The sequence below is a fragment of the Protopterus annectens genome, chromosome 2.part1, assembly GCF_019279795.1.
Source record: "Protopterus annectens isolate FY-2018-M chromosome 2.part1, PAN1.0, whole genome shotgun sequence".
Classification (NCBI taxonomy): Eukaryota; Metazoa; Chordata; order Ceratodontiformes; family Protopteridae; genus Protopterus; species Protopterus annectens.
Window position 1 is genome coordinate 429,776,028 of NC_056729.1, and position 23,489 is coordinate 429,799,516.

At 37.7% G+C, this 23,489-nt stretch overlaps 1 protein-coding gene across 3 annotated transcripts in view; it reads right to left on the bottom strand.

Moving 5' to 3' along the window:
- The window catches only part of TTC29 (tetratricopeptide repeat domain 29), a 3,626,200-nt gene that overhangs the window by 1,187,739 nt on the left and 2,414,972 nt on the right, over positions 1 to 23,489 (bottom strand). The window lies entirely within an intron of this gene.

The window sequence follows — 23,489 nt, forward strand, 5'->3', positions numbered from 1 at the left end:
AGGACCCTCACGCAGCATTCCTCAGAACATTAGAAAGTATGAAGATTCTACCCAACACCATGCTACTGGGTGACTTCAACTATCCAAGCATTGACTGGGAAAACTACTCAAGCTCAAACTCCCTCGCCCAATGCTTCCTTGAGTTTATAAACAAAAAAACTCTCTTGAACAGCTGGTCACTACTCCCACAAGAGGTGACAACATACTGGACCTGGTCATCACCAACATGGGGAACCTATGTTCCACACCTGAGGTAAACTCGTCATTGGTAAGATCAGATCACAAACTAATCACACTGGACATCCACATCCCAACCCCCTCCCCCCAGTCAAGGAAATCAAGGTAAAAAACTTCTCTAAAGCCAACTTCACACTCCTCAAGACCGAGGTGGGAAGTTTCAAAGCTCCCAATCAAATGGAAAATGATGACCCACTGGCAGAATCCTTTACAAGTGCATTCTAAGTACACCTTCAAGAATGCATGGACTGAGCCATCCCAAGTAAAACCAAGACCAACTCCTCAAAAAAGAGGAAGCCAGTCTGGTGGACCCCGGCCATAAATTAACTTTACAACAGAAGGAGGAAACTCCTGCAAGATAGAATAAAATCCCAAAATAAGAAGACATCTCTGATTAACATCAGTAAAAAACTGCACTCCCTCATTGAATCATCCAAGGCCAACTTCGAAAGAAAAATAGCAAATGACTCTAAGGATAACCAAAAGGCCTTTTTTAACTATGTCAAGAGTCTAGGGGCAAACTCTCGGATATGCTCCGAGCTAGTGCATAATGGCCATAAATACACTGAACCAACCGACATTGCCAACATCCTGGCTGACAAGTTCAATGCAAACTTCACCCCCCTCTCCACCAAAGGGGCTAGCACCCATCCCAGAAGAATGTGGCGCTCCAGATATCTCAGACACACAAGTAAAGACAGCCCTTGTAAAGGCCAAAAACACAGCATCAATGGGACCAGATGCTGTCCCAGGTTGTGTCTTACACGAGCTTCAAAATGAACTAACCCCCCCATCTCAAATCACTATTCAAACTCAGCCTCTCTACACGCTATGTACCCAACGAATGGCATACAGCAACAGTCGTACCACTCCACAAAGGTGGTGCCACAACTGACCCTGGGAACTATCACCCTATAAGCTTGACTAGCTTGGTCTGCAAAGCCATGGAATGCATTATCATGGAGCTCATTAACAGGGACATTGGGAACCTCCAGACACTGGACCCCACTCAGTTTGGCTTTGTTAAAGGCAGATCTTGCCTCCTGAACTTGGTCGACTTCTTCGAAACAGTCACCAAGGCCATAGATGAAGGGAAGGTGGTCCACACAGCATATCTGGACCTTGCTAAGGCATTCAACACCATCCCACACTCAGAAATCATAGACAAACTCACCAGCTTAAATATTAACCCCTATGTCATGAGATGGGTTGCCAATTGGCTCTCAGACAGAACCCACACGGTAAGAGTGGCAGGCGCCATGTCTGACTCTAAACCAGTCACAAGCGGAGTCCCACAGGGCTCAGTCCTGGGACCCCTCCTGTTCGGTATATATTTCTCTGAAGTACAGGCAAAGGCTGAGGGTCTGTGGCTAACCAAGTTCGCAGATGACTGTAAATTGGGTGCAATAATTGACTCTCCAGCTGACACAGACATCCTGCAAAAGGGTCTCACAGAGACAAACACCTGGTGTCAAAGTCACGGCCTTAAGCTAAATGCCAAAAAATGCATAGTAATCCCATTTGGGAAAAACAAAGTAGCTACAGACTACCACACAGATGGGAATCCACTAAGTATAGAAGAAGTAATTAGGGACCTGGGTACCCAAGTAGATAGCATGCTCTCCTTTGATAACCACATAGCCAAACCGGTCAGGAAATCCTTCTCTGTGGCACACCTGATCACAAAGGGTTTCTTATCCAGATCCAAGGAGGTGATTGTGCCCCTTTACTCCTCACTCATTAGGCCCATAATAGAGTACAATGCCCCATTTGGGATGTACCTCACTATACACCTGCAACAACTAGAAAGACCACAGAAGTACCTCACTAAGAGGATTAAGGGCCTTAAACAATTACCCTATGAAGCACGACTAAAAAAACTCCAGCTCTTCTCAGTTGCTTACCGTCTGCTCAGAGGTGACCTATGCCTGACCTATAGGGCCATGTCAAACCCTGAACTAACGGACATGCTTCACCTCAAAAAAACGAGAACCCTCAGAACCACTCATTCTAGCGACTTGAACCTATGTACAACAATAAACAGGACATGCTGGAGGGATAGATTCCTGTCCCAGCGACTCCCCTCACTCTGGAATAGAATCACAATCCATATTCGACAGAGCTCCTCTCTGACTCTCTTCAAGAGAAATCTTGATGAGTGGATGGGTAATCGTAAGTTCTACCCTGGGATCACTTCAGGAGCCCTGTTGACAGAGGCCCAGGTTACTAATCTAATGGGGAGGCGAAAGCCATCACTCTGTGGCTAGGCTTATAAATGCCCATGGGCAGATAGCCTAGTACTTGCCTATGAACCTATGAACTGTATGGCTTCCTCTAGGGGCAGGAATTTGAAAGATGACCAGTTACAGTGTTTTAGGGTGGATATAAAGCAGGTAGGTAAGAAGTTTCTTTTATTGCAAATCTGGTGATAAGTATTGAGTTTAGATGGGCTTATGCGCTGTCTGAGTAGATGTTGGATAGTAGTCACTAAGGATGTCTGGGAGACACCAACAGTGCAGAGAGGGTGAAGGTCTATTAGTTAGTGTCCAGTCCAGGATAGACTGCCTCAAATTATTTATCAATTCTGGTAGAAGATTTAATTATCTGAGAAAAGCCATGAAGATTTATGTAGTTGGCTGGTCTGAGAGAATCACATGCATTCCAGTCTATATTGAAATCCTCTAATATGATGGTTTCCTGTGGTAATTTCTGTGATGTCCACTGGAGAATTTGTTCAACTGTGTTGAGGTTGTCACCTGGGGGAATGGAGGTTCCTACCAAATTTAGGTGTTTTCTAGAATAAATTATAAGTTTTGAAAACAGTATTTCTGAATTCTTAAAGTCTGGGGTACTTAGATTAATGGGTACTAAGTTGAGGTTGTTTTTGAACAGAAGAGCTATACCACCTCATTTTTTGTTTTCTCTGTCTAAGGATATTATATCCTGGTGGTATAATCTCATTATTGGTAACATGATGTTTTAGCCAGGTTTCTGTTATTATGGCAATGTCTAGTGAGTAAATAGCTATGGTTGCATGTAATTTATGTAACTTGTATACTACTAATGCTGATATTAAGTATTAGTAGGTCAGCCCCTTTTCTGGGAATGTTGAAGAAGCTTTGTAGGTGAGCTGTGGGTTGAGAGGTTGAGTGAGTTTTATTAGTATTGGGTCCAGGGTTGGGGTTTAGGTCTCCACTAAGTATAAGTTGGGATGCTGTGTGTGTGATAAGTTTTAGGAAGTTTGTAATTAATTTATCATGTTTGATGGAAATGGGAGAGAAAGTTTAAGAGATAATAAGATATGAAGGTTGATTGATGGTGGTGGTATTGTAAATGGATGGTCTTATTAGGATGGAATTGTGAATATTTTGTTTTGGGAGTGGGAATGGGGTAGTATAGGTGCTGATTAGGTTATTAAGGAAACTATGATAGGAAATGTAGTGGGCAGTGATTGTGAGTAAAATCAGGATAGTAGAGTATAAGGCTAGCATATTAGTGCAGGTATAACTATAGGTTATGTTCTATCTTTGCTATTATTTTGATTAATGAGAGGTAGAGGATTAATTCGTCTTAGTTGTAGCTGTAATGGTTTCTAAATGATTAACTGATGTAAGGGGTATGATTTGTTAAGTTCAAGTGTAAGTGTACTGGGGTGTGTGGGAATTGGGGGTAGGTTAGGGGAGTGGAGTGAGCCCGAGCATAGCAAGGGTAAAAGGAGCGGGTTGAAACCACAAAGTGGCCAAAAAAAACAATCTGCAAACCGAGTCACTCAGTTACTTGAACGTGTCCCAGGTTAGTGCTCTGTAATGATAGTGAGGGTGCACCTATTAGATAGAGTTCAGTGAAAGCTTAAATTAAACTAAGCACTACTGGTAAAGATAAGTAAGTGTTATGGGCTTTGAGAGGAGGGGGAACCTGGACTTTAGTGTCTGATCTAGTGTGCATGTTGTTAAACAAAAAAACTATGGTTTCTGAAGCTTTACTAAATAGATAGGAGAGGAATTAGAATAGGACATACATTGCAGACTCTTTTCACTGTTTCTGTTGATACTGCGGGTGGGATTGTAGACTGAAGACACACTTCTAGCACCAGCACAGAAAGGGGAAACAATATTCACAGTACAGTGTTATGGGACTGTAAAATAAAATGCAAATAAAATATTTTAGTGACGGGTTAGACGGTGAGGTTTCAGTACTGTGCCAGTTAATAGTTCTATAAGAACTGCTACTGCATATCACAACTGAGGAATAGCACTATAAAACAGCTAGCACATTGTTTTCAAATAAGACCAGCATATAAAACTTCTAAAATTCTACACCAGTAGTAAAGCAGCAAAATATAATATTCTTACATTTATTACAACAGCAACCAACACATTTGACTGCTAGTTGTTAATGCAGTTGAAAAAAATGATTAGCTCAAAATATATGGCTAGTTCACCATCAAAGTTTGCTACTCAGTTATTTGCCTAGCCAAAGTTAGACCACTACATAAAACAATTTTCCAAGTCAAGAATTTCAAATCAGCTTAGTAAGCCGGCTCAAAGGGTGGTTAAGGGTTTTTCAAGGACATAGCTGAGATCACAGGGAGGAGCCATCTATTCTCTTCATGAACAGATATGCAAACTCTTTCAGAAATTGATTTATTTGAAATAAAAAATAGAGGGGTCTAAAGGCGGGTATGAAGAAAATAATTAAAATGTGATTTTTATAGATGAGTAAGAAGGGCCTGAACTGAGCTATTTACACAGATAGTGGAAATCAGAGGAGGTTCTGCCTTTGATGGGTCCTTGTTCTTGTGGGACCAACAAAAATATCTTTATTTGGCTAAATGTGATTTGCTTTTGGCGGGTTTCCTAGCTACCTTTAATACCTGTTGCACATCATTAGAGAAAAGGCATCTTAAAGGGATCAAAATGTTATCACCCAAGCAGTCAAATGCAGTTTTTGCAGACTGGGGTATATCAGTGATCCGTTGTCCTATATGAATAGATCCATCCTCTGGGGAAGGAAGTGGTAATTGCCTTTGGCTATTTTCATGAGAAGGGAGAACCAATATTGTCTGGACCAAAATGGGATTACAAAGATAGGTTCATAGGTAGGTACTAGGCTATCTGCCCAAGGGCATTTATAAGCCTAGCCAGAATGTATTGGCTTTTGCCTCCCTTTTCGATTAGACTCCTGAGCCTCTGTCCAGCAGGGCCACTGAAGTCATCCCAGGGGTAAATTTACGATTTCCCATCCACTCGTCAAGCTTTCTCTTGAAGAAAGTCAGTGAGGGGCTTTGCCTAACATAGATTGTGATTCTATTCCAGAGCAAGGGAAGTCTCTGGGACAGAAATCTATCCCTCCAGCATGTCCTATTTATTGTTGTGTTGAGGTTTAAATCCCTAGAGCGTGTGGCTCTAAGAGATTTGGTTTTCTTGAGGTGAAGCATGTCCATTAATTCTGGGTTAGACATGGCCTTGTACGTCAGGCAGAGATCACTTCTGAGTAGGCGGTAAGCAACCAAGTAGAGCTGGAGTTTCTTTAGTCGAGCTGCATACGGCATCTGTTTGAGGCCCATGATCCTCTTGGTGAGGTACTTCTGTGGTCTTTCCAGCTGTTGCAGGTGTCGTGGAAAGTACATCCCAAATGGGGCACTGTACTCTATTATGGGCCTGATGAGCGATGAATAGAGGGGTGCAATAACCTCTCTTGATCTAGATATGAATTCTTTTGTGATAAGGTGGGCTACATAGAAGGATTTTCTAACCACTTTGGCAATGTGATTATCAAAGGAGAGGTTGCTATCTACTTGGGTCCCCAGATCTCTAATTACATCTTCCGTACTTAGTGGATTACCACCTATATGGTAGTTCATGGGCAGTTTGTTTTTCCCAAAGGGGATGACTATGCACTTTTTGGCATTTAACTTGAGGCCATGATTCTGACACCAGGTATTCGTCTCCATGAGACCCTTCTGGAGGATGTCTGTGTCAGCCGAAAAGTCGATTATGGCCCCCAGTTTGCAATCATCTGCGAACCTGGTCAGGCTCAGTCCTGGGACCCCTCCTGTTCAGTATATACTTCTCTGAGGTACAGGCAAGCACGGGAGGACTATGGCTGACCAGGTTCACAGATGATTGCAAACTGGATGTCTTCCCTTTTTGGGATTTTGCTCTGTCATGTAATAGTTTCCTCCTTCTGTTGTATAGCTTATTTATGGACGGGGTCCACCAGACTGGTTTCCTCTTTTTGGAGGAGTGAGTCTTGGTTTTACTTGGGACACCACTTGTAACCGGTTTAGAGCCAGACATAGTACCCGCAACTCTGACCATGCGAGTTCTATCCATGAACCAGTTGGCAACCCATCTCATGACATAGGGGTTAATGTTTAAGCTGGTAAGCTTATCTATAATGCCAGAGTGGGGAATGGTGTCGAAAGCCTGTGCAAGCTCCAGGTAGATTGTGTGGGCTACCTTTCCCTCATCTATGGCCTTGGTAACTGTTTCAAAGAAGTCAACTAGGTTTAGGAGGCAAGATCTGCCTTTATCAAAGCCGAATTGGGTAGGGTCCAGTGTCTGGAGGTTCCCCAATGTCTCTGTTAATGAGTTCCATGATGATGTGCTCCATAGCTTTGCAGACCAAGCTAGTCAGGCTTATAGGATGATAGTTCCCAGGATCCGTTGTGGCACCACCTTTGTGGAGCAGGATAACTGTTGCTGTACGCCATTCTTTGGGTACATAGCCTGTGGTAAGGCTGAGTTTGAACAGTGAATTTAGGTGAGGGGTTAGTTCATTTTGGAGCTCGTGTAAGATGCAGCCTGGGATACCATCCGGTTCCATTGATGCTGTGTTTTTGGCTTTGGAAAGGGTTGTTTTCACCTGTGTGTCTGTGATATCTGGGTCTCTAGATTCTTCTGGGATGGACATGGGCCCTTTTGGGGGTAGGGGGGGTAAAGTTTGCACTGATCCTGTCAGCCAGGATGTTGGCAATGTCAGCTGGCTCAGTGTATTTTTTGCCATTTTGCTCTAGCTCAGAGCAGATCTGAGAGTTGCCACCTAGATTCTTGACATAGCTAAAGAAGGCTTTGTGATTATCTTTAGAGTCTTTGGCAATTTTTCTTTCGAAGCTGGTCTTGGATGATTTTATGAAGGATCGTAGTTTCTTGCTGATACTGATCAGGGATGTCTTCCCTTTTTAGGATTTTGCTCTATCATGTAATAGTTTCCTCCTTCTGTTGTATAGCTTATTTATGGACGGGGTCCACCAGACTGGTTTCCTCTTTTTGGAGGAGTGAGTCTTGGTTTTACTTGGGATGGCTTGATCCATGCATTCCTGTAGGTGCTCATAGAGTGTATTTGTAAAGGATTCTATGGTTTGGGCAGCATTATTCTTTAGCAAGGGGGCTTTGAAACTTTCCACCTTGGTCTTGAGAAGTGTGAAGTTTGCTTCTAAAAAGTTTTTCACAGTGGTTTCCTTGACTGAGGTTGGGGTCGGGATGTGGATGTCCAGTGTGACTAGTTTATGGTCTGATCTTACCAGCGACGGGTTTACCTCTGGTGTGGAACATTGGTTCCCCCATGTCGGTGATGATCAGGTCCAATATATTGTCACCTCTTGTGGGAGTGGTGACCAGTTGTTCCAGGGCGTTTGAGTTTATAAACTCTAGGAAGCATTGGGAAAAGGAGTTGGTACTTGAGTAGTTTTCCCAGTCAATGTTTGGGTAGTTGAAATCACCCACTATCATGGTGTTAGGTAGGACCTTCATATTTCCAGTGTTCTCAGGAATGCTGAGTGAGGGTCCTGAGACAAGGTGGGTGATCTGTAGTAAGCTACAATCTGAAAAGCAGCTTTTCCCACTGTTAGTTGCACATGGATGGTCTCCAAGGCCTTGTGCTGTGCCACTAACCTGGAGGTGTGGGTATGCTTAATGAAAATGGATACATCCCCGCCTTTTGTATTTCGGTCCGGGTTCTGGGGATAAAAGGTATGGTATGAGTTATAGCCTGGTAGTGCTGGGGTGCTCTCTGGAGCCTTGAACCAGGTTTCTGTTACTGTGCAGTTATCGATTCTCTCCATTCGGAGGAGTGCCTTGAGTGCGTGCATTTTGAGGTTTAGACTTCTGGCATTGAGTAGCATTACACTCAGTTTTTGGTTTCTTGTGTTGCTTACAGAGGTGGGTTTGTCTTCTGAGCCTTGCCTAAAAAAGGCACTATGGGGACGGCAAGAGCCTTGGCCAGTATTCGAAAGCCTAAGGGTGACAGGTGCAAGCCGTCTCTGGCGAAGCAACGTGGCTTGTCGAGCATGTCATCCCAGGCTGACAGACACTGGATCCCCTTTGAACAACACCAAAAGCTTAGCCAATTGTTAAAATTGATCATTTTATCTTTATACTGTGGCATCATTCTTGGTGAGGGCAAGATGCTACTCAGGGTCAGGGTCATACCGGCCTGGGCCACATGATCAGAGAGCTCCTCTATGTCTCTTTTCATGTAGTCCAGGGTGGTACGTCTCAGGTCATTCACACCAACATGGACAATGACAGAGTCATATTTGTACCTGTTCTGAAGTGACTTGACTGCTTGTGTTATGTGCCGGATCCTGGCACCCGACAGGCAGCTAACAGTAACCTTCTCCTTGTTCAGTCTAGTAAGTGGGACGTCAGTGTGCCTGACTATTGAGTCACCTATTACTAGTGTATTGGGTGTGTTACTTAGCCTTAAGGGCTGTGATTGCGTGGCACACTGACTTTGTGAAGTATGTGATATGTGGTTATTGTTGGGTTGGAGGTTGCTTGGATGTCTACTTTGGAGGTCTCTGCTGCTTTTGCAGATTTTTATTTAGAGCCTACGAGTATGTTTTTGTGTATTTATGTGTGTTATTTACTGGTGCAGATATGACTGGTCTATGTGAGACTGGTAGTGTGGTGCAAGTGTTTCCCTTCTCCTCATGACTGACTGTTCCAGTCTTGGGTTGAGAGAGCTTGGGCTCCAGTTTGGCTGTATAGTTGCATCTCTCGCATACATTTGTGTTTGTTGGAAGGAGGAGAGGGTTGTCTGTGTACATGTGGCAATTGTAACATTGCCTCAAGATGCCCAGACTCACCAGCTGGACTGGAAAGTACGCCTGAAACTGCCCTTTAGACATGCTGAACAGATAAAGTGAACTGTTTTACTGATTGTCCGGTAAGGACGAATAGAGAGCCTTGTACTTCTGTATAGTATAGGAGTATAGACATATAGATGATTTTTGAACAGTTTTCTTTTGGATCTTTAAAAGAACTTTGGTTATCAGAGAAAAGGGAGGAGAAATAAAGGAACATCCCCATCTAAGTGAAGGTACAGGCAGCCATCTGTCTTCTAAGCCTTTTTTCAAGGTGGCCTGGAGCAGAATCTCATTAACTGCCTGTTGTGAATTGAGGCAAACAGATCTATCTGGGGAGCTCCCTACAGGTAGATAATTTCTTAGAAAACTCCTGGTTATAACATCCATTTGTGGGGGCTAAGGTCTTCAAAGCATTTATCAAGGCCATCATCTCTTTGATATTTAAGTTTTTTTTCTTGAGGTGGTAGATGTAAACTCCCTAAATTTGAATTTCTTGGAAACTGCCCCAAATGCAAAGTCTGACTCATCTGTGGTTACAGACTGAGAAGAGGATGGAGAGGATATGGGAAGATCTGAATTCAGAATGTTTTAGTCTGCTTGCCATAAAATTCCTTCCTGATGATTAGTTCAGCACTAGGATAGGAAAATATAGAGGATGTTGGTGCTGAATCCATACGCTTTTGAGAAACCATTGTATTTTTCTCATATGTAATCTGGCTAAATGAATCATAAGACTAGTGGAAACCACATATCTTAGAATCCTGAAATAATACTTAGCAGTAATCATTCATCAAGAAAGCTGTAAGAAATGGAGATAATAAATGTAGTATTTCTGGGTGGTAATTAAGCTATCATATATGAGATATAGTAAATCTCCAGACACTGGACCCAACCCAGTTTGGTTTCGTCAAGGGAAGATCATGCCTACTCAACCTGGTGGATTTCTTTGAGAAGGTCACCAAAGCAATGGATGACGGCAAAATCTTTCACACTGCCTACCTGGACCTGGCCAAGGCATTTGACACAATACCCCACTTGGGCATTGTTGACAAACTCAAGAGGTTAGGTACAAACCTGTATGTCACCGGATGGATAGTCAACTGGCTCACAGACAGTACTCACGAAGTTAAAAGTGGGAAGTCCACCTCTGCAAAGAGGCCAGTCACAAGTGGAGTCCCTCAGGGATCAGTCCATGGATCGCTCCTTTTTGGCATTTACTTCTCAGAAGTCAAGGACAATGTCAATGGTCTCTGGCTGACTAAATTTGCAGAAGATTGCAAATTAGGAGCTATCATTGAATTTCCCACTGATGCAAATGTTTTCCAGGTGGGGCTGACACAGACAAATAACTGATGTCAGAGCCATGGACTAAAACTAAATGCCAAGAAATGCATACTAGTATTGTTTGGGAAGTCATCCAAGACACCCCTTAGTGTTGACCCAGTAGTCAGGGACTTAGGGGCACATGTAGATAGTAATCTAGCATTTGACCATCACATAGCTACAATGGTGAGGAAATCATTCTATGTTGCGCAACTTATAAACAAAGGTATGGCATCTAAGTCCAAGGAAGTCATTGTTCCACTGCATTCGGCATTCATCAGACCTGTCATTGAGTACAATACTCCCTTTGGTATGTATCTAAGCAGGCATATCCTACAGTTGGAACGTCCACAGAGGTTCCTCACTAAAAGAATACAGGACACAAGTAAAATGTCCTATGCAGACTGCCTCAAGGTCCTATCCCTGTATTCTGTCTCCTACAGACGTTTGAGGGAGATCTATGCCTGGCACACAGGACATTTTCAGACCCCACTCTGATGGATTTCCTACATATCCACAAAACAAACAGCACCAGAATTACCCAAAGACTTAAACTTTGCCTGTGATATAAACAGGACCTGCTGGAGAGATAGCTATGTATCCCAGATACTATTCTGTCTATGGAACAGGCTCCCCATCCATGTGAAGCAGAGTTCCTCTCTAATCCAATTCAAGTGCAACTTGGACAATTGGATGGGAAACCAGAAATTCATCCCTAGTTTGGCACCTATGTCTCTAACGGACACAGGTAACCTGTAAATGGTTCATCTCCCAGGCCCATGTTTACACTTATCAAGGCTATCAGTACTTGTCAGAGATATGGGATGCATGGCTAAGCTTAAAAAAGCCCTTGTGGCCATTAGCCTAGTAAACACCTATGAACCTATTAGAGTTGTGTCTAGCAGGCAACATAGGAATGTAAGTCTGTGTGAAGAGAAAAGAGATGACAGGGGCGGAGCCTAGATGGCCAACTGAGAGTAGTGAATTTTGAGAGCTTCATAAACTAGTATAATAATACACGAAAATTTTATTATTTTCAAGTTTAAAACATCAGAAATCTATAGATAAACTACTAAACTACATAAATATCAAATCTGGTGGAGATATACAAACATTTTCCTGTCAAGTAACTTGGAGATATATTGAGTCACTGAATATGAAAAACTCAAGGAATTCTCATCCAGATGCTGCTTTGAAAAAAGAACTGCAATTGATGACATCTACCTTAGAGGAACTATCATTGAAGATGGATGGCTTTAAAAAATGCTTCAGGCCAGGACATAGCACCAACACTGCCCTCATCTCCTTCTTAGACACAGTAAATAGAGCTCATGACTCTGGCTCCTTACTTTCAGCTCTCTTTCTCGATCTGTCAAAGGCATTTGACACCATTTCTCACTCCCTACTACTCAGCAAACTCTCCAACCTCAATCTGTCTCCCCCCACCCTACAATGGTTTACAAACTACCTATAAAACTGACAGCAATCCTCTAAATGGCAAAACTCTACTTTCCCTTTCATCACAGCCAATACAGGTGTTCCCAAGGATCAATTGTAGGTCCCCTCCTCTTTAGTATATTTGTCAACAACTTTCATCAAACCCTTACTCATAGCTCTGTCATCCAATATGCTGATGATTCAACTATTATCTACTCCTCAAAATCTCTCACCAAATTACAGCTACCTACCCAACAGGCATTCACATCTAACGAGCAATGGATGTCCCAAAACCACCTTGCCCTTAACCCCAACAAAACAAAACTTCTATTATTCGCTCCCACAAAAAAACGGCCCCATTGATAAATCTCTTTTTACAATTACTTCATGTAACAATACCATCCTAAAAGTTGTCCCTAATGCCAAACTACTAGGTGTCATCATTGATGACAAACTAACCTTTGACCTTCACATCCAAAGCAATATAAAAAAAAAACTTCAAAAGCTAGGTGCCCTATATCAACATAACAATTTCCTCAGTCTCACTGCAAAAAAACGCCATAGCTTCATCCTTCCTACCCTGCTTTATGGTGCTCCCATCCTTACCAACCTACAATCTACCCTAAAAAGTAAGCTTGATTCCTGTTACAATAAAACTGCCAAATTTGCTACAAACTCTAAATACTCTACCCACCACTGCTCCTCATTGCATAAACTAAACTGGCTGGAATCCCACCATCATCTAACTTACCTTCAACTAACCACAGCCCACAAAATAATCTACCAACCTGAACATCGCCCTTCACTTTCATCCTTACTAGCCAAGTACCAGCCCAATTGCTACCTCTGGTCAGAAAACAAAATGTTGCTGTCTATAGAGAAACCCAAGCTGTCAGCTGGCCAAATGCTATACTCCCATGATGTCTCAGAGTTATGGAATAATTTTCCTCCTCCTCTCAGATCAACCTGTAAGACTGTTTCTTTTAAAAATCCCTAAAATTACATGTAGTGTCTAACTGGCGATGCCCCTGTACCCCACTAAAAAATTACAACACCTAACTTCCCACTATGGAACCTCCCCTATTTCTATTCTCAAATCTGTCCCACTCTTTTCTCTGTACCTTCTCACCCATCCTCTCTCAAGCTTTTCATCCAGATACAATATGCTCATCGGCTTCTCCCTGTAATCTACACCCCTCTGCTTTGAATCCTACTCAGTCACATGTAGATATTATTGTTTTTCTATACTCATACATACTGCTAAGAGATTTTCTTCTTCTACTCTGACTTTCAAACTTCTATTTCTATTTATACTGTCACTAAAAAAAAGATTACGTATTTTCTACGTATTACTGGAATGTCATCTCAGTAAATTGTCTTATCCTTTCTACTGTTTGTACATTTTTATATATCAACAACTAATCTAATTAATTGTTTATAGTACATTTGTTTTATTCATGTATCTACAATGTTTTATTTTGTTAACTGTATGTAATAATGTGGAGCTTTTCGCCCCAGGCCTCCACTAAAAATGGGCTCCTCCAGGCCCAGTCGACTTTCCCGGTCAATAAATAAAATAAATAAATAAATGACTTGGAAAACCTCAAATTAAATTCTCAAAAACAGACTGATACTCTTAAGGAACTATTACAGGAATACGATACAAAAATAACAAATATAGAGACTTCTCTAAATGACATTGAAAGGGAGGCTCAAAGAGAAGAGGTAGAATTCCAAAAATAATTTCTGCTTAAACAGAATACATGGCTGCTTAACAAAATATATGACATAGAAAACAGGGAAGGAGAAACAACATAAGGATCTTTGGTCTGCCTGAAAACACTGAAGGAGAAGACATCATTTCATTCTTAACCTGGATTCCTGAATTTTTAGTCTTGAAAGAGGGACTTTCATTAGAAATGAAAGGGAGCATAGAGCACTGAGGAAACCTGCTTCTAACTCAATAAATATTTCACCTAGATCCATAGTTATAAAATTTCTTTCATTTCTGGACAAGGAAATAATATTAAAATCTGCTTGGGGAAAATCACTCTTAAAATACAATCAAAGCCGGATAAGGTTTTACAATGATTATTCTTCCAGAATACTAGAACAAAGGAAACAAGTCTGGCCAATAATAAAACTGTTGAAACAAAACAACATTAAAGCACAACTGGCCTTTCCAGCCAAGATAAAAATACTTTTTTGCCAGTGAGATGAGAACCTTTAATGACTTAGAAGCTACTATATTCATCAAAAACAACAGCGTAGTGTCTATCCCAGAAGAAATGGAATGGATGGCCCCTACTTTTAAAAGAATAAAAGAAAAAAAATCCTTGGACTAATGCTACAAAGTAGAAACAAAAAAAATGATTCCAAGATAGCTGTCCCAAAAAAATAACTGTTACAACTACATCTCTCAAAGTATCAACTGATATGGTACATCACTTTGTCATCTGTTTTTAATTTAAAAAATGAGGGTTTCTTAAACAACCGAGAAACAGCAATGATTTATTCAGAATGTTCAAAGAGTCCAATAATTCTTCACAAACCAAGGTAGGTCAAGATGGGTTACTGTTTACATTATATATAAGCCAAACAAAGCAACATATAATACAAACATAGAAGTTTCTATTCCCCTACTTGGACTCAATAAATACTTATCTTGTTCATTTTTCATTGATTTACTTATAATAATTTAAGTAATTAATTAACTAATTCAACCAGGCACCATTCATCAGAGTTCAGACTCAAATGTAAGAAATTAACATCATATATAATAGCAGTAACAGTAGAATGTTTTGAAAAAAAATGCTGTCATGGAGACTAATGCCTTCTTCAGTTAAAGTATGATTTAGAAATGTCATGTATATCCTGGTTAAATGGGTCTATATTAGAACATCGAAGTTGCAGAACTTCGAATGTTCTAATATCGAACCCAATTCAGTGAATGCTGACAAAATCGAACATTCAGAACAGCAAATTTTTTCCTAGGGCAAAAATTTGCTGTTCTGAAACACATACACACAACACAAGCACACCAAACAAAAACGCAATCCACACATATACACCTAAAACATCTAACATCACCTTACATCTAACCCTACACTAAACTGTACATACACTACTAACTATCCACTTACCTTAATGCAAATCCTAACCCTAAGGTCCGTCACTATCGCTCACTCACCTCACCCGTGCCCTAACCCTAACTCACCTACCCCGCCCTAACCCTCACGTCCATGCAATCGCACACTTACCTGACCTGCGCCCTAACCCTAACTCACCTAACCCGCCTTAACCCTCACATCCACACAATCGCACACTTACCTGAATCCGACCCATAACATTCCACCACAGCTCTGAAAATAGCAAAGTGACAGAAACGAACAACCAAATTCTTTTCCTGGGAAAAAATTTTGTTTTCTGCAGCTTCACTATTTTCAGTGTTCGCTGAATAGGGTTTGATATTACAACATTCAAAGTTCTGAAACTTTGATGTTCTAATATAGACCCAGTTAAATAACAGTAGCAAACTCTTAGTACAAATATCATTATTATTCTGTCTAAATATAGTTAATATTAATTATGGAGCTATCACAGCTACGAGTGTTGTTTGATCAATCCTGATACAGTGTGCATGGATGCAGCTGTGTCTGGCAGCTAGTACAAATGTCATTATTATTCTGTCTAAACAAAGTTAATATTAATTATGGCAGGTATCATAGCTTCAAGTACTGTTTGATCAATCCTGATATGGTGTGCGTGGATGCAGCCGTGTCTCGCAGCTAGTAAAAATGTTATTATTATTCTGTCTAAACATAGTTAATATCAATTATAGCAGGTATCATAGCTTTGAGTGCTGTTTGATTAAGCCTGACATGATGTGTATGGATGCAGCTATGTCTGGCAGCTGTTGTATGTTGCCATTTTCATTTCCAGGAAGCTGTGGGTTGTGGCTTGTGATCAAGGTTTACTGATGCTTGTGTATTAGGAAAATACATTTGGTGTTTTATCCTGGATCCAGGGGAAGGGGGTGGATAAAACTGTGATTTGGGATATTTTGGTAGAGAATAGTTTGTATATACATCTGCTGAGTGAGAGGTGGGAAGGCTGGAAGAATGTGTTATCTCTTGTTGTGGTGGCTTGTTGGGAGGTTTTTTTTTTTTTATCTGTTTGCTCTTCCTTCATTTCCTGGCTGCTGCCTCGCTGAAAGGGAGGGAACTTAGGCTTGAAGTTGCAGTGAAGTGAAGTTTTGCTTCAGCTGCATTGCAAACCTCTGGTATGCAGTGCACAGACACACTAAGAGAAGCAGATGCTCCCAGGTTGCTATGATAATGGAAAAAGAGTGACAATAATGCTTAACGGCTCTGAGGAGCCTCTGAGATGATTCTCGGCAATGAAGATTTTGGTTTAAAAAAAAATATATATATATATATATATATATATATATATATATATATATATATATATATATATATAAAGGGGGTGTTTTAAACTACATGTACACATATTTATGGTATCTCAACACTTCGTTTAGCTCATTAGGTTGATTCTTGATAAAAAAAAATAATAATAAGTGCAATTTTATATTTAAAATATATTTTAAGAGTGGAAGTCTTGAGTTATTGTGAAAGACTAAGAGCACTTGGTCTTGTGCAGTACCCTTTGCAGTGGTCTAGGAGGTGAGCTTGCTCGGATAAGTTAGGCATATAGGGACAGCTGATTCTAGGGGTGTTTGGGTTGCCAGGAAGTGCTAGAGAGTCATCAGATTTCCTTCATGGAAATATCTGTGGGAATGGAAGGTGTGTTGAGTGGTTCACTGGCAGAGTGGCCACTGCATGGAACAGGCTGGTAAAATGGAACAGGACAAATATTGGTTTGGATATTTTAAGAACAGCCTGGAAACACACCACATTAACTAGTGAATGGTATTCTGGCAAAAGTGGATGGGCATTGTTGCCTCTGCTTGAAGTACTGATATGTGTGTATGTAAGGATGGAAATATACTTATAAGATATAAGAAACTAGAAGGGTCTCATAATTTAAAGTCTATGGACTGTATAAACATTCTTAGAAGGAGCTAATAATAAGAATAAGCATTACAGCTTGTGGTCTCTCAAATAACTAAGCAACAGCCAAGAAACACACACACACACACACACACACACACACACACACACACACACACACACACAATAGTTATGTAGTGTTTGATTTTAGTAAATTTAGACATAAAATATATAATTGTCATATAAGATGAAGCAGTCTGCTGAATTTAGATATTAAAGACAGGATTTAATAACATGGGCTTGTGTATAATAACACTACTGTCTTAACTTGTCATAAATAACATACACTACATTGAACATCAAGGGGAAGCATGATGATTTTCTTATATAAGTAAATATGCATAACAAGTCATGTAATTGCTTTAACTTGAATTGTGGCTTTGTAGCCCATCTTGACCATACATAATACTTAAGCTGTTACTAAGGTAACTAATGTTTTATACATTAAATTGACAGTAGACACTCAGTTTATTAACATGGGCTTGTGTATAATAACACTACTGTTTTAACTTGTCATAAATGACATACGCTATATTGAACATTAAGGGGAAGCATGATAATTTTTTCATATAAGTATATGTGCATAACAAGTCATATAATTGCTTTAACTTGAATTGTGGCTTTGTAGCCCATCTTGACCATACATAATACTTAAGCTGTTATTAAGGTAACTAATGTTTTACACATGACATCAAACTGACAAAGTTGTTCACGGGAAACAACAGAAGCCTGAACTAGGAATGTCACAGAATGTAACAATCACATTCTTAACAAACAGTATTAAATTGACAATTATCACTCAGTTTAACCTTTGCTGATTATACAAAATGGAATGTTGCCATTTAAATCTAAAAACTTTCAGTATATGCCATAAAATGTCAATTTATGAATATGGAATGGGAAATTGTAATCATTAATCACAATAAGTGAATTTGTTGTTTTTAACCTATAATTTCACACATTTTATAATAAGGAATGATAGATATGAAAATCCTTATGAGCAGGAAATGGGGGAAGAGGGATGCACTGATAATTAAAATGCACTAACTTTCATCAATGTTCTCATAAAACAAACTTGATGCTTTAAGTAAGTTAGCAACAAACAAAGTGATTACTTAAATCCTGGCAAACAATGAAATGTAACTTCTGATATATCCAGTAAAATACATTGTATTATAAACTGTAGGTATAAATATTACCATCTATCTATATTAAGTAATACGTTTTGAAAGACTTCCTCAATACAGGTGAATATGTTAAATAACTGTGTGCTATAATCTTTTATTGAGGTTTTATATATGATACATCCTACTTTACTATGATTGAATTGCTTGTCATCTATCTTTCATGTAAATATTAATTGTTTATACAATAAGTAGACATTTACATTGTATTAGAATTCTGTCTAATCTACAATAGTACAATATCTGTTCAAAATAATACAAATATTGCTTATTCCTATTACAAATATTCTCCATATGATAATTCAACTTATGGAGCTCAGATGCTCTGGATTGTCAAGGTATGAGTGATAATCTGATGGACGTAGGTTTATCCATCAAATTAGGAATGATTTTCATTCCATGGCTAGTGCGGATCTTAATTTTGTTAACATTTATTAATTTAAATTTATTTCACAAAAAACATTTTTAGCATGCCTGACCAAAACATTACTTTATTGGTAAATATTCAAAGTATAAAACTGATAATTTCCTTTAAAAGCTCAAACATATACTTTGATAATTTCCTATAAAAGCTCAAACATATACTTTATAGTTATCAGACGAAAATGTTTAGTGGTCACAATAAAACAAAAAGTACATAGTCTAAATAACCTAAGATGGATTTAACTTCATTATCTTTAAATACCAATGGCTTAAACAATCCTAGCAAGAGATCAAATCTACTAAAATATTTAAAACTGAACAAAGCACATATTTTCTTTTTTCAAGAAACTCATTTCAAAACAAATGGCAATTACAAATGGAATCCTAAGGAATATATGATATTGGCGCAATCTAAGACAAAGACAAAAAGGGTAACAATTTTATGGAAAAAAATGTGATTAACCCAGAAATCATTTATAAATATGAAGATAAAGAAGGCCTTACAACATTAGTAATAGTTAAATATAATAAGAGATTATGGACCCTGGCCAATCTATACTGGTTCCCAGGCATTGGAACAGGTACTGTTATAAAACACTTGGATTTAATTTCCAACAATTATAAAGGCAACTTAATATTAGGAGGAGATTTTAACTGTATATTTGATATTTCTGAAACTACAAATAAAAGACCACTGAGTACATCTGCTGTATCAAAAGCTTTAAACATGGGTAGAATCATTTCATCTTGTAGATACTTTCAAATTTAAAGAAGATAAATCTTTGTTGTTTTCCCATCAAGATCACATATTTGGTACCCAAACTAGAATAGATAAAATATTTGCTGCCCATGACTTACACTCTAAAATCATTAATTTCTCAATTACTCCCTGCCCTTTTTCAGACCACAATTCATTGATACTAAAACAACAAAATGGGTACAAATCATTAATCTTTAACTCCAGAATTCCAGCATATATAACTAAAATTAAAGAGTTCAAACCCTGGTTATTATCTGAATTATAGTTCTTCTTAGATATTAATTACACCACAAAGATAAATAAAATAATGATATGGGACTCATCAAAAGCTTACATATATGGTAAAACCCTAACTTGGTATAAAAAATAAATCAGAGAATGGGACTCTGAATTATTAGATTTACAATCTAAACTTTTGTCAGTAAATGCTGAAAAAAATCAAAATCATTTGGAGATGAAAAAGAAAGTAGAAGTATTAAACAATAAATACAATGAAATTATAACACATAAAACTAGTTTAGCTTTAGAAAAACAAAATTAATACATTGGCCACTTCTCCCATATATAGACACAATTTATCCACAAGAATCAAAATACAATCAAAAGCTAATAACATTAAAAGTATCTTCCATGAAAAGAAAGAGAAAAAATGTCTCTGATATAGGTGACATTCTTGACGCCTATAGAAATCACTATATGGAACATTTCCAAAAAGAAAATATACATATCAATCAATTAAATCTAGATGAAAATGTTCTAATATAAAAAAATACCAGAAAAATTAAAACTAGATCTGCAAGCACCCATATCCTACAAAGAAATTACAGATACAATAAAAGAGGGTAAAAACAGTAAAGCTCCAGGTATAGATGGCATAATTATGGAAATATATAAACTTTTCCCTTCAAAGATACTATCCCTCTTCTATAAAACTCTATTGGAAATTCAGTCACAAGCTTTAATACCACCCTCTTGAAGATATTCCTTAATCACACTAATCCTAAAGAAAAACAAATCCCCAAACCTCCGTACCTTATATAGACCTATATCATTATTAAATAATGACTATAAGATATTTATGACAATATTAACTAACATAATGAAAATACCACTATCCAAAACAATAAATAATGATCAATCTGGGTTTATATATTATAGACACACACATGACAATATTAAAAGGATAATTTCTCTTACAGATCATGTTAATAAAGAAAATAAAGAGACACTCATAATTGGCTTAGATATAGAGAAAGCCTTTGATTCCCTAAATTGGACTATTTATTCAAAATCCTAATGCTATTTTAATTTCCTGCATCCCCTGATCCCCTGTTCATCTCCTAAAGAATATATATATATATATATATATATATATATATATATATATTGGATCCTTTTACCTCTGAATCTATACATATAACAAAAGACACTAAACAAGGATGTCCCATGTCACTGATTCTATTTGCTCTGGCAATTGAAATATTGACAGATTCAATTTGTAACAATATAAAAATCAAAAGAATAGATGTTTATGAACAATACAATTCTAAAGTAATGTTATTTGCGGATGACATATGACTAACATTATCTAATACAAAAGAGACAGAAGAATTAGATATATTAATTAACAAATTTCACATGATTTCAGGACTCCATTTCAATAAATCAAAATTTGCATTTTTAAATAAAAAAAAACTGCAGACTAAGGGGGATCACATAATAGGGAAACAAGAATCTACCTTAAAATATCTAGGAATTGAGTTATGCAAGGATAATAATGAATTAGTCTAAAAAAACTACAATAATATCATCAATACAATTAAAATCTCTGTGGAAAAATGGAACAAAATAATATTAACATTTGAATATAGACTACAGTTAATAAAAATGGTTTTACTGTCCAAGATCCTATATATATAGCCTTGGCAATACAACTGTTACTAGAAAGGAATATACTTAAAGAAATAAATTCATGTCTAATAAAATTTTTATGGTTTCTCAAAATAAATAGAATAGCTTTACTATATCATATCAGACCATGAAAATAGGAAGGATTAAACTTTCCTGATATAAAAACATATATAAAAGCATCAATATCTAAAACAATCTCAGACTGCATAAGTCCAAATTACTCTGCAAATTGGAAAGAATTACTAACTGTAATATCAATAAATTAATTTGATTTACAAAAAGAAAAATTCAAATAGTTAAAAACAATTTGCCATGGCACATATGTATTAGTATGCAATATAACATACCTAAACCCACTAAAACTTATATGATTAATTATTGCATTGACTCATTTAGGAAAATTATTAATGCAAATATAGATTTAAAAATCTGGTTTGATTTTTTAACATCATTTATAGTCACAAAGAACTTTCCACATAAACTATATAGAGAAATTATTAATTCCTGGGAAAATAAAGGATTTGTTTGTTGGCTCCAATGTATCAAAGAATTAAAAGTTTTAGATATGCAAAAAATAAAAACAACATACAAAATTCCACAGCAGGACTGGCTAACTTTACAGAGTATTCTGTCATATTCACAAGATTTAAGTAGAATAATTAACAATGCTTCATTTAAAGAAATACCTAAATTTACGAAATACATATGAAATCATATATAATGACTTTGACATGGGAAACAGTATTTCAAAATTTTAGAAAATATTGATAAACTATAAAATAACACCCAAAACCTCATACTGGAAATACATAACAAAAGGACACTCAATACAGTTAACTGAAAATATTAAAACTATTTTATTATCGATAAAATATACATCCTTTACATAATACTGGAAAGTTTTTAATCGGAAATGCATGCACAGAGCATTCTTAACCCCAGACAGAATCAGTAAAATTAGTTCTTCCATAAAAGGAATATGTTGGAGATGTGAGCAAGTACACAATGCAGACTGGAACCACATTTTCTTTGACTGTGTTAAAATTAAGCCATTTTGGAATGGTATTAATAACTTTCTGTGAGCTTTATTTAATGAATCATTTTATTTAACTAAAGCTCTTGTATTATTAAATGGGAATGAAGGTCCTCATTTAAATATGTCAAACATGTATCTAATATCGACTATACTTGCATTTTCAAGGAAGTGTATAACAAGAAGATGGAATACAAACACAATACCAACTTTGGAAGACTTCTACAGCCTACTGAAGACCACAGCATTACTGGAAATTAAAATTAAAGAACTAAGAATTTATCCAAAGCCATTTATCAACAACCCTTGGGGAAAAGTCTTGTCGATTGACACTATACAATAATTGATCAGACACTCTGATAATGGATTGGACATACTTATAAAGTAACTGCATACATTAAGATCTGTTATAGTGTCAGGCTAATGTAAATAGTTATTTAAGATGTTATGTATAAATACTATGGAATTCATTCAAATGTATTTGAAAAATAAAAAAAAATTTTGAGAAAAAAAGAAAAGAGATGATGTTTACAGGTTGACATGGATACCTAGAATTTGAAACAAATTTCTGACAAATGCAGTAATCTTGACAACTTTGAAAGGAGTCTTCAAAAATAATGCAATCAACCAAATTTTATGTATTTATTCTTGATAACTGAGTAAGTGTAAAAGATGAGAGAACCTTTTCAGCCATGACCCAGGCACCAGGGGGTTGGGAGGTTGCCATAATGGTTAAGGTGTTCACCTTACAAACAGAAGGTGCAGGGTTTGATTCTCACATGGGGGATTGGCTAGGCTTAAAATGGCCCACAAGGCCAGTTAGCCTAGAACTAACCTATGAACCATGGTGCAGAACACAAACAGAAAGAATTGACATGGATGAAATAATACAGAAAGGTTCTACACAAAACTGTAGCAAAATACAGACAATGCATTTGTCTGTTATTTACAATTATAAATGCAATGAATATTATTTACAGCGTGTAAAATTAAGGTACAGATTCAAGCAGTGGCTACT